The sequence below is a fragment of the Lathyrus oleraceus genome, chromosome 1 (assembly GCF_024323335.1).
Source record: "Lathyrus oleraceus cultivar Zhongwan6 chromosome 1, CAAS_Psat_ZW6_1.0, whole genome shotgun sequence".
Classification (NCBI taxonomy): domain Eukaryota; kingdom Viridiplantae; phylum Streptophyta; class Magnoliopsida; order Fabales; family Fabaceae; genus Lathyrus; species Lathyrus oleraceus.
In genome coordinates, this window is record NC_066579.1 from 407,478,128 (window position 1) to 407,490,971 (window position 12,844).

Consider the following 12,844-nt stretch of genomic DNA (forward strand, 5'->3'; position numbering starts at 1 on the left):
ACGCAACATTAATAAGGTAAACACTTATAGTTGGGGTTCAGCTGTGTTGGCTCATCTATATAGTGCAATGTGTAGAACTGCAAAAAAGAATACCTGTCGTCGCTCGCCCCGATAAATGAGCGCCCAATCGTGTTCCCGTTTGCAACCAAGTAAGTCTAACACTTTACTATTCACCATTTAGTTAATTATATTTATTATTATAATTAACAGTAAATAATATTTTTCACTTTTTTTATTATCTTAGGTGGTTAGTAAGGGGAATGAATTACAATAGGTGTCTGAAACACGCTATTGTAGTCTATCGAAATCTATTGGACCACATTGAACATGACGATGTAATACTCCTACCAAACTATATTTTAATTTAAAAATACTTCTCAAATTATTTTCCATCTAACGATTTGGTATTGTTTTACAGTTTGTTTGGAGGCCATATATGGGTCTGAATCATGATGTGAACCATGACGATGATGTAGTTTGGACAGTGAAGACACCGATTATCCGATTCACTACAGTGGAAATGCACCAAAGTGACTGGATCAAACTGCAGTTCAGAGTGCTACAACAGATTCCAGAATCTCCCACGTGTTTGGGGAATTGACATCAAAAAAGGGTCGATGCACAGTGGGATTATTCTGACTTGAGAGACTTTGCAAAAGACATGTGTCGTCAATGGAGGAATCGACGACAACACATCTTGAACGAACCAGTCATCCAAGGTGCAAGACCGACTCAACAATATATGGCATGGTTTAGGTCTGTAACAACTCGGCAATTTGTATCTGAGCCGCGGTATTTGATGGATCCGCGCCAACTTGCTTCGTCATCGTATGCCCCACATCAATTCACCACCCAACACCAATGTGAACCCACCCAACACCAATGTGAACCCACCCAAACCCAACAACCAACCACACAACATCAATCGACCACATACACCCAACAACCACACACCCAACATTACAACTCATTCATGCCAACCACCCAACAACCAACCATCCAACGTCGCAATCCATTCATACCACCCACCCAAACACAAAACTAAGAATCAAACCCCGCAACCACAACCGTCTATAGCCCAGATGATTCATATGGGTCACTTCATCGTAGCCCCCCACCAATGAACACCCAACCACTGTTTAACTATAGTACGCCCCAAGAACCATTGCTTCGTTTTCAAAACGACTCAATGACCCAATTTGGGCAACTATACCGTCCCTAATTCACCCAACCCCAACGCCCTAACTACGATGACATGGGCACCGAACTCCATTACGGAAGCGCCGTTGGGCAGAGCCCCTCCGGATATTAGGAGCAAATGATGACACATCTGTCAAATACCGCCGGAACTTCCAACCAGCCATCGCTCGATCAGGTCAGCACCCAAAGACCACAAACACCTCAAGAAAATCGTGGGAGACCTCGGAGACAAACTAACGCACCGAGATATGGAACCGGGGGACGTTATAATCGGGCGGGTCATTAGTTTTTTGTCTATCCAATGTAACCAATTATTACATATTTATTGTCTCTCATGTATTAAATGTTGATTATATTAGTGTATAAAATTTAAAAGAGAAAGATTGAATAGAATATAGATAAAATTTAGTGAGGTGACAAAAATCAATTTATTATTTTAGAGTAAGACAATATAAGTATTAATATAATTTTTTAAAATTTTATAGCTATACGGACCTAACGAGCTACCCATGGCCCGTACGGGCTAACCCTTATGGATAGCGAGCTTTTTAGGGATGGGCTAAAATAAGCCCTGAAAAATATGGGTTCTAATTTTAAGACTCAAGCCCTATGATTTTTCGGATATGGTGGGCCGACCCATACATGCTAGCCCATTTTGACAACTCTATAGTAGCGGATCTTTGGATTTTGTGTCCCCTTCACTTGGGATACCACTAGTTGAGAAATTGTTTGTAGCTTGACTCCATCAGCGCCCATTACTACTTCCAAGGTGGGCCAGACAATGAATATTACATATTCAACTCGATTGTTCGTGGTACAAAAGTTGAAATGCATATATGATTCCACTATTAGCCTCTCGTTTCTCTCGAGGATGAATTTGGCCCCACTTCCTATGTTATTCGATGACCATCTATGAAGATGGCTCACTTCGTGCATGATTTAAACATTGTCGAAGTTGACTCTAAGAGAAAATCAGCAAGGACATAAGCTTTGAGGGCCTTCCTAGATTCGAAATAGATATCAAACTCTGAGATCTTGATAGACCACTTTGTCATTTGCCATCTATGATGTATAGGTACGAGTACGGTACCCGATACATGTACGGTACCCGATACAGGTACTGCACCCGGTACCGGTACCGATACAGGATACAATATTTTTTTTAAATCAAGGTACGGGTACGTTAATAAAAGTATGAGGTTTTTATCAAATGTATGAGTAGAGAACTAAATTGTTAGGTTCGCAACAAAACATCACTATAAAGTTTAAAAAATCAAAAATAATGTTAAGATACAGTAACGAATAAATTAAAATACATTGATATTTGAAAAAACCACAAATTTCACTCGAACTTGGGTAATGAGAAAATATGAAATATCACGAGTACGGTGTGTGGAACCGGTACTGGTGTGTATCCGGTACCGGTACTTTACCATTTTAGAAGTATTCATGCTTCAGAGTTTGCCATGTTAAGTCTGGTCTAAAGAGCATTTAATTTAATGGCTAGTTATTACAAACCACCATTGAATGTGCTAGAAAGTATTGTCATAATTTTCTTGAGGCGATGATCAAGGCTAAAACAATCTTCTATATCTTTTTGTAGTTAGTTTCAGGACCTGTTAATGTCTTAGAAATGAAATAGACTGAATTCTGGTTTGTACTTGTCTCTCTCACAAGGACGACACTTACTACATTTGCAGACACTACAAGGTATAAGTAAAATGTCACCTAGGGCATGGGGCTTGATATGATTAGGGGTTTAGAGAGGGTGAGTTTTAGTTGCGTGAAAGCTTGTTTGCATTCTGATTTCCATTCAAATTGTACTTCCCTTACTCAAGAATCTATAGAACATAATAGAATATTGAGCAAATCTATAAATGAACATGTTAGGGCAATGAACATCCCATACAACTTCATTATTCTCTCATTTATAGATGGAGTATCCATCTTGATGATGACATCGTACTTATCTGGGTTGGCTTTAACTCTCTCTCTCTCTCTCTCTCTCTCTCTCTCTCTCTCTCTCTCTCTCTCTCTCTCTCTCTCTCTCTCTCTATATATATATATATATATATATATATATATATATATATATATATATATATATATATATATATATATATATATATATATATATATATATATATATATATATATATATATATATATATATAGGGGGGGGAGCTCAAGGTAAATCAGGGGGGCTCACAATTTTGTGGAAAGCATGGTTGTTTAAGTGTATTTTCAGGTTTTCAGGTGAAAGGAATGTGGGTATTCACTTGGAATGGCAAGGTCAGTTGTATTTTCTCATCAATGTGTATTCAGTTTGTGATCTACATAGTAAAAGAAAGTTATGGGAATATTTGGGAGTTGTCAAAGACAAATTTTCTTGAGATAATTGGTGTATTGTAGGTGATTTTAATGTTGTTAAAGAAGAAGGAGAAAATAAGGGTGTTAGTGATCGAGTAAAGAGGTTAGAATTCAGAGAATTTAATGAATCCATCGATTTTCTTGAAGTTCTGGTTATGGAGAATATGTTCACTTGGTTCAACACGAAGGGAAATGCTATGAGTAGACTCAATTGTTTCATGCTTTCGGAAAACTTGATTGAGAGATGGGGCATTAAATTTCAATCAATTGACAGTAGAACTTTATATGATCATTGTCCTATATGGATCAAATCAAATAGAATGAATTAGGGTCTGAAACCTTTTAAGGTTTTCAGTTGTTGGTATGAGCATCTTGACTTTGTCTCCTTTGCTTTGAACGTGTGGAATACTAGCAATGTCCAAGGCAATCATGTTTTTATATTCATAGAAAATCTAAGAAGGTTGAAAGATAATTTGAAAATATGGAATCATGAAGTCTTTGGGATTCTTGATCTAAATGTTAAAGAGGCGATAAAAGAGTTAAATTCCTTAGATTTTCCAAGGTTATTTTCGATAAGCGCGCGCGAGGGGGGCATCTACAAACAAGGTGTGGTAAATCTTGTAATATAAGGAATCGATGCTAAGAGAGAAATCTAGAGTGAGGTGGATTTGAGAGGATGACTCAACTCAGAGTATTTTCATTATGTGATAAAAAGGATTTTTTGTTGAAATGCCATTATTGCGCTTAACTCTGGTAGGGGCTTGTTAATTCAAGTGATGATATCAAGCTTGAAGTTTTCAGTCACTTTCATAAAATATTTACTGAACCTGAGGTCTGTAGGCCAAGGCTTCTTGCGGTGAACTTTAATATCTTATCTAAGTCGGACATTTCTATGTTGGACAGACCTTTCTCTATGGAAAAAGTGAAGGATGTCATTTGGAACTCTGATAGTGAAAAGAGTCTGGGGCCTGACGTATTCAACGTGGGATTTTTTAAAAAGTGTTGGGAGATTGTCAAGGATGATTTATTCGGTTATATTTCTGAATTTTATTTGAATGCAATACTACCTAAAGTTGACACGATTGCGTTTAGTGCTCTACTTCCAAAATCAAGCAACCCTCAAGGTTTGAATGATGTTCGACCTATTTTCCCCATTAGAAGTGTGTATAGTATTCTGAAAAAAATATTGGAAGATAGATTAAAAAATGTGATTGGATGCTTGGTATCGACATGTCAATTTGAGTTTATTCAGAATAGACAAATGTTAGATGGGGTACTGGTGATGAATGAACTTGTGGATTTTTCCAAAAGGAAGAAGAAGGATGCTTTGTTGTTTAAAGTTGATTTTAAGAAGACATATGATTGTGTGGCATTATTTAAGAGATGTAATGGGTAGAATGGGATTTGGTTGTAGGTGGATGAGATGGATGGAAGCGTTTTCTCAAGTTCGATGTTGATTTTGATTAACGGAAGCCCAACAAAAGACTTTCAGGAGGAGAGGGGGTTGCGCCAAGGAAATCCTTTTTCGCCTTTCTTTTTTATGCTCGCGGATAAAGGTTTAACTGGGTTAATGAAGAATGTGATGCAGTTAGGCTTGTTTCAACCATTCAAAGTTTCGAATGACATTATGTTTAACTTGTTGCAATTCATGGACGATACGATAATTGTTAGGGAAGGAACGTGGCATAACCTTTGGACTATCAAAGTAGAATTGAGGGGTTTCGAGTTGGCTTCGGGGTCTGTTTGTAAACTTCAACAAAAGCAAAGTTATTGGTCTCAATCTCAAGCAGGGGGTTTTAGAGGTTGCCTCGACATTTTTGGCTTGTGGTGTCAGTACTATCCATTTCTGTTTCTAGGCATATCAGTAGGTGATAACCTAAGGAGACAAACTACTTGGAGACCTTTGTTAGACAAGCTTAAGAACTGACTATCAATGTGGAAAGGAATTTTTTTATCTTTAAGAGGTTGTGTGACATTATTGAATTGTGTTCTTAAATCTATTCCAAACTACATCTTTTCCTTTTATAAGGCTTCCAAGTGTGTTATCCAAGAGATTATTCAAATTCAACGAGATTTCCTATGGGGTGGTGATTCAGAGAAAAGGAAAATGGTGTGGATTAGCTGACAACTTGTATGTAAGTCAAAGACTCAAGGTGGGTTAGGTGTAAAACATTGTGAAAAGTTCAATCTTTCCCTCTTAAGTAAGTGGTAGTGGGGCATTCTTAAAGAATCCAACATTGTTTGGTCGTGCTTGTTGTCTTTGAGATATAGGGACATCAAGGCATAAATGCTTGAAGAAGATAGGTTGATAGTCAACAAATTTGACTCTTTATGGTAGAGAGATTGGCTCTAGTATGTGTTATGGATGAGGAAGATTCTAAATGGTTCACAAACAACATTTCTTGTAAACTTTGCAATGGGCTTTCTATTGAATTTTGAAGAAACAAATGGCTTGGTCCTTCTACTGTTATCACTTTGTTCCCCCTCATTTTCGCTCGAGTAGCACATTCGAAGCACAAAGTAGTTGATATGAGGGAGTGGTTAGAGAATAGGTGGGTGTGACATGTGAAGTAGAGGAGAATTCACTACTGTAGAAGGAAGAAGAAACAGAATTGGAATCTCTGTTGTCTATTTTATAGGATGTGGATGACTCATTTGTGTGGTGGAGGAACAAGTTCGGTTTATCGGTAAAAGGTAACTACCAAATTTTAGAAGCATTGTCTGATTCTGATGTGCAGGTGGAAGAAAGTATCGTTAAGCTTTTGGATATGCTTTGGATCACGATCGCTCCAAGCAAAATTCTCATTTTTCGATGGAGGTTGTTGCTGAATCGGTTGCCAACTCGATTCGCTTTAGCTAACAAAAGGATCAATAGTGGAAATCACAATTTGGTATGTCTTTTTTTTATTGACGAAGAATCCATCTCTCATCTTTTTGTCGATTGTATGTTGGTGTCTCAAGTTTAGGAAAACATTTATAAGTGGCTGGACATTTCTTTCCAACCTGAGTTAGACGTATCAGGAACAAATTTTAGCAGCTTCATTTCTTCTCTTAAAGGTATAGTGAACAAGAATCTTCGTATGTTGGTTTGGCTAGTGGCTTGTTAGTCGGTTTGGACAGGCAGGAATGAAATTTTGTTTCAAGGGACTTGCATTCGAGTGGAACGTATGATTGGTAAGGCCAAAGTCTTCACTTGGGATTGATTCGTTACTAGAGTCAAAGATGCGGAAGTATATTGTTGGACTAATTGATGTGTGAATCCTTTGATTTGTCTTTGTAAATCATTGAATCCCTGTTAGATTTTCTTGCTTAGTTTTTAATCAATAATCATTGACTCCCTCTAAGATTTTCTTGCTTAGTTTTTTAATCAGTTGTCACTCTTGTAATTTCATTCACTTGAGTTCCCCTTATGCTCTTTCAATTAATACAAGTTTGTTTATAAAAAAAAGAGGTTAAAAGTAGTGTATTGTCAGTGTAATGTAATATTACACATATATTCAATCAAAACATTTTATATTGTCAAATCATAATAGTATTTTAAAAATAAAAGTGTGATGTGACGTGATACACGGGTCTTATTAATTGACAGTATAAAAATATTTTACTGTATCAGTGCATATTCCTTTTTCTAAAAAAAAAAATATATACATCATGTCTCAAACGAAGTTAATACAAGTCTAGAAATTGTTTAATCAGTGCTTAACAAAACAACGGTTAAATATCATTATCAAGTGACAATAATTAATTTATCATCAATTCATGTATGTATGAACTTGAATTAGGTTAGTTGGGACCCACTATTTGCTGTACAATTCATATTCTTAGCAATGATGTAACATACACATTTTGGGTTGGACAGCTTGTCAGATTACAAAGTTTAGGGTACCATTATTTATTACTTTAAGTATTTAATTTTTAATTTCAAATTTCAAATTTGTAATTAGTTGTGGGACCGACCCATGTTTGATTTGATTATCAAGATGATATGTTGTCTCTTGCAGCCTCCTTATTCTAAAGTCTAGAGTCTAATATGTTTAACTGTAGCATTTTTTAGAATTTATTATGACATTGGAGTTTTATGTACTCAAAATTACTAGTAAAATTGCCTGTTTTTAAAGTCTAATAAAATATATTAGACTCACTTAAAATAATATTTTTGTTTTAAATTATGACTATTATTTTTCAAAAGATAATATTCAATTATAAATAAAAAATACAAAAATAGAGGATTAGACCTGACATATTCAAAAAAAGAAAAGAAAATAAACAAACAAATAAAATTAAAATATCGACAAATAAAAAATAGATAAAGTATAAACAAATATGTAACTAGGCAAATCAAATTAATTTTCGAAAAAATTCTCCTAACAAAGAATAGAAGGTTGTTTCATCATAAAACAAATCATTATAGGTTAGTTCAAATTATATGACGTCATTTCAAACAATTTAAAAGTGTGGTAATTTTAAATAAAAAATAAAAATTGCATGTACTTTTACAAAATTGTCTATCAATAATAACATATAAAAAAAAGAAACTTTAATTATTTTTTTTAAAAAGCGAGAGTAATGAATAATATAGGATAGTATTTTTAAAGAATTATTAATATTTTATCAATAATATAAAACTACTTATAATTTGGATTTTATTTGTTTTACAAATTTACTTATAATTCAGGACATATGATGTAATATTTTTTATCATAAATTATATATTATTTTGATAATTTAATACAATTTTTGAAAGAAAAAAAAAGAAAAGTTTATATTATATGAAAGAAAAAAATTATGAATAAATTTATAAAAATATTCATCATCAGTATTATTGAACAAATAAATGAAAAAAAATTCGAAAACAATATAGTAACTAATATTGAATAGCATACAAGAAAAAATATTTATTATTTATGAGTAAAATAACTTAGAATTTAGGACAAACAAATTTAATTAGAATCACATAATTTTGAACAAAGAAATTAAATTACTATCATTGTTTTTTATTATACATCATTTTATAAAAAGATTTTATATTATATTATAACTCATTTTTAAGATTATTTTTCAAAATACCTCACTTTAAAGAGGTGACGCCAGATCAATTGGCGTCTGCTCTTAAACTTAGAGAGGTGACGTCAATTGGATTGGTTAGTGCACCTAGTGTTGTCAATCCAATTGGCACCTATGTGTTAATTTATAAAGGAGACGCCAATTGGTCTGGCGTCTGTGTGTTTCGTAATTTTTTTTTAAAAACATTGTACAATTTAGATAGACGTCGAAATTGGATCAATTGATATTAATATTAATACACGTTTACACAAAAAGGCTAATGTCGTTGATCGGGATGACCTAACCAACCTCCGGTCCCACATCCCCTAGCTACTCGAACGCGTGTCCCTAATCCACGTTGATGATTCATCTCAGGTGTTTGAGTATCTAAGGGTCAAGGAACATCACCACCAACTACAGGAGATTGCATAAGATATTCAGACAAATTCGCGTAGTCTTGTGTCTGCATTGAAGCGCTACCGTCATAGCTGAGTTCATGGCCCATGCCAGAGTAGTTGGGTTGTGTTTAAGTTATTGAAGGGCGACCATGACAATTGAAAGGCGACATTGGTGTGAATGAAGCATCGAGGAAAGGTTGAAATGAGTGTTGTGGTGTTTGGTAGCCATATGGTTGTTGCATGTTTTGGTTTTGTGATGTTTAGGCTTCTTGGCTATAGTAGGAGGAGGGACGGTTGGTGTTAAATGATTGTTGGGTGTTTTGGCTAAGGCGGCTATGGTAGGGTGATGTGTTAGATGCATAGAGATGTTGGGCGTCTTGATGAGGATCTACTTGTTGGTGGTGGTACGGGATATGCTCTTGGTATTGTGGTTGGGTGTTTGACATGTTATGGTCGTAGGTTTGTGTGTTTATGGTTCAGAAACTTTGATGGATATGGGGTTGTGACCGGTCTGACAATGTTATTAGGGGTTAGATGTTGAACCTTCTTGTATGTAAGTTGTCTGGCATGGGTCGTATAGGTACATATCCTCGGCGATGAACTCAAATCCAACCGATTTGTACCAAGCCATATAATTACGACTTGGTTTTTCTTCGGTTGGCATCACAGCGTCAGTTAAGACATGGTCTTTGCGGTGCTTCCATTTTCGACACTCAGATCTAGCGAAGCTTTGCCAAGGGTTAAAGTTTCATTGGTCGTTAACTTTTCGTAGATGTCATTCTCTGAGGTTTGTCGGGGGATCTGGGATGTGTTAAAGCATATCCAACTCCAATTTAACACGATCACTATTGTGCATCTCCGTAGTGGTGAATCTTATGATCGGTGTGCATGCAGTCCAAACGGTTGCGTCTTGTCCGTTGATTTCATGGTCATGATCCAAGTTTAGATATGGACGCCAAATGAACTGAAATGTGAACATATATTAGAATATAAATTTGTTAGAAGAAATTAACAAATTATTACGAATTAATTAGGTTAATGGCAATACATTTGTTGGTCGAAGGTGATCCAATAGATTGTAATATTGGGTAATACAGTGTCTAGGACATCTGTTGTAACTCATACCATGTGCCGACCATCTGCACCATAAAAATAAACATATTATTTAGAGATAATAATTGGTAAAGTAAGTAAATATAGTCCATTTTTAAGAACTTACTTCTGTGCATACGGTAATGTGAACGGGTTGTGGTTGACGGGCGCTAGGGACGGTAGTCTGGACCAACCTCATGCTTGGAGCAAAACAACACATCCAGAAAATGTAGATGTGTTTTTGTGTGCATTTTTACACAAAGAGTTATAAAGATAAGCCAAGCAAACGAGCCCCCAACTGTAACTTCTTATTCTATCTACATGTCTTAGTAAAGGTAAATACATAACATGCATACTAGAACCACTATCTTCGGGAAATAAAAATAAACCAATTAAAAACATAATATAACACCTAGTTTTTATTATTCGAGCATCTTCGATAGAATTTTCATCTAACTGTAAGTTGTTGTAATATGCCTTAAAGCGTGGAAGGAGTATACCTTGATGTCTCGAGTTATCATCTAACAAGTCAGCATCCAAGAGGTCCATGCAAATTGAGACACATGTTGATCATATGTTGAACAACAACATTGAAGATGACGATCATCCAGCGCCATTACCTCCAAGTCATGTATATAATCCACCTCAACATATGACAAACAGGGATTTGAATGACGATGAAACATCCAATAGTATTTTTTATAACCCGTATCCACGAAATTAATTAGGTTAATGGCAATACGTCTATTGGTCGAAGGTGATCCAAGAGATTGCAATACTGGGTAATACAATGTCTATGACATCTGTTGTAACTCATACCACGTGCCGACCATCTGCACTATAAAAGTAAACATATTATTTAGAGATAATAATTTGTAAAGTAAGTAAATATAGTCCATTTTTAAGAACTTACTTTTGTGCGTACGGTAATGTGAACAGGTTGTGGTTGACGGGCGCTAGGAACGGTAGTCTGAACCAACCTCATGCTTGGAGCAAAACAGCACATCCAGAAAATGTAGATGTATCTTTGTGTGCATTTTTACACAAAGAGCTATAAATATAAGCCAAGCAAACGAGCCCCCAACTGTAACTTCTTATTCTATCTACATGTCTTAGTAAAGGTAAATACATAACATGCATACTAGAACCACTACCTTCGGGAAATAAAAATAAACCAATTAAAAGCATAATATAACACCTAGTTTTTATTATTCGAGCATCTTCGATAGAATTTTCATCTAACTGTAAGTTGTTGTAATATGCCTTAAGGCGTGGAAGGAGTATACCTTGACGTCTCGAGTTATCATCTAACAAGTCAGCATCCAAGAGGTCCATGCAAATTGAGACACATGTTGATCAGATGTTGAACAACAACATTGAAGATGACGATCATCCAACGCCATTACCTCCAAGTCGTGTATATAATCCACCTCAACATATGACAAACATGGATCTGCATGACGATGAAACATCCAACAGTGTTTTTTATAACCCGTATCCACGATCAGAGGGTGAGTTAAAAGTGGGAGACATGTTCCGCACTAAAGAAGAATGTGTGCGAGCTATCAAAAAATTTCACATGAATAACTCTGTTGATTTCACCGTGAAATGCACTGATTCGAGAAGGTATGTCATCAAATGTCGTAACATCCTTTGCAAGTTTCGGTTGGATGCGTCACACAAGAAGAGAAGTGACTCTTGGGAGATAGTTATAGACCCACCTCACAGTTGCATTGTCACTAATGTTGTACGAGATCACCGTAAATTAAGCGTTGCATTGATATGTCAAGACATTTTACCGCTTGTTAACAAAGACCCATCAATGAAGGTGAGTATAATAATATATCATATTGTCACAAGATATAATTATACTTCATCTTACAAGAAAGCGAGGATTGCAAGGATAAAGGTTGTTGAACAGGTATTCGGCAACTGGGAGGATTCATACAAAGAATTGCCATGGTTTTTATGGGTCCTTAAAACATATGCACCATGAACTGTTGCAATTATGGAGACATTGCTAGCATTTACGCCAGATGGAACTTGTGTTGCTTGAAATAGAATCTTTCATCGCCTCCTTTGGGTGTTTCAACCACGCATCAAAGGTTTCGCATTCTGCAAACCTATTATTCAAATTGATGGAACATGGTTATACGCAAATACAAAGGTACTTTGCTTATGGATGTTGCACAAGATGGCAACAATAATGTCTTTCCCATTGCCTTTTCTCTGGTCGAAGGTGAAACTGCTGGTGGTTGGGGTTTCTTCCTTCGTCATCTCAGAACACATGTCGCTCCACAAGCAAATCTCTGTTTGATTCCAGATAGACATGTTGCCATTGAGAGTGCTTATAATAACCATGATAATGGATGGCATGATCCTCCTTCTACTCATTTCTATTGCATTAGACATATCCCACAAAACTTCATGCGTGCAATCAAAGACAAGAACCTTCACACAAAAAATGGTGAATACATGGTATGCTCTAACTCAACCGTCATTTAAACATTACCGTGACGAAATTAGATTGTATAATGCAGATGCAGGAAGGTGGGTGGATAACATACCATTAGAGCAGTGGACAAGGACATTTGACAGAGGCTGTCGACGGGGCCACATGACAACAAACCTTGTGGAATGCATGAACGGCGTATTCAAAGGCATTAGAAATCTGTCAATAACTGCATCGGTCAGAACAACCTATTTTAGGTTGGCATCTATCTTCGCAACTAGAGGTGAAA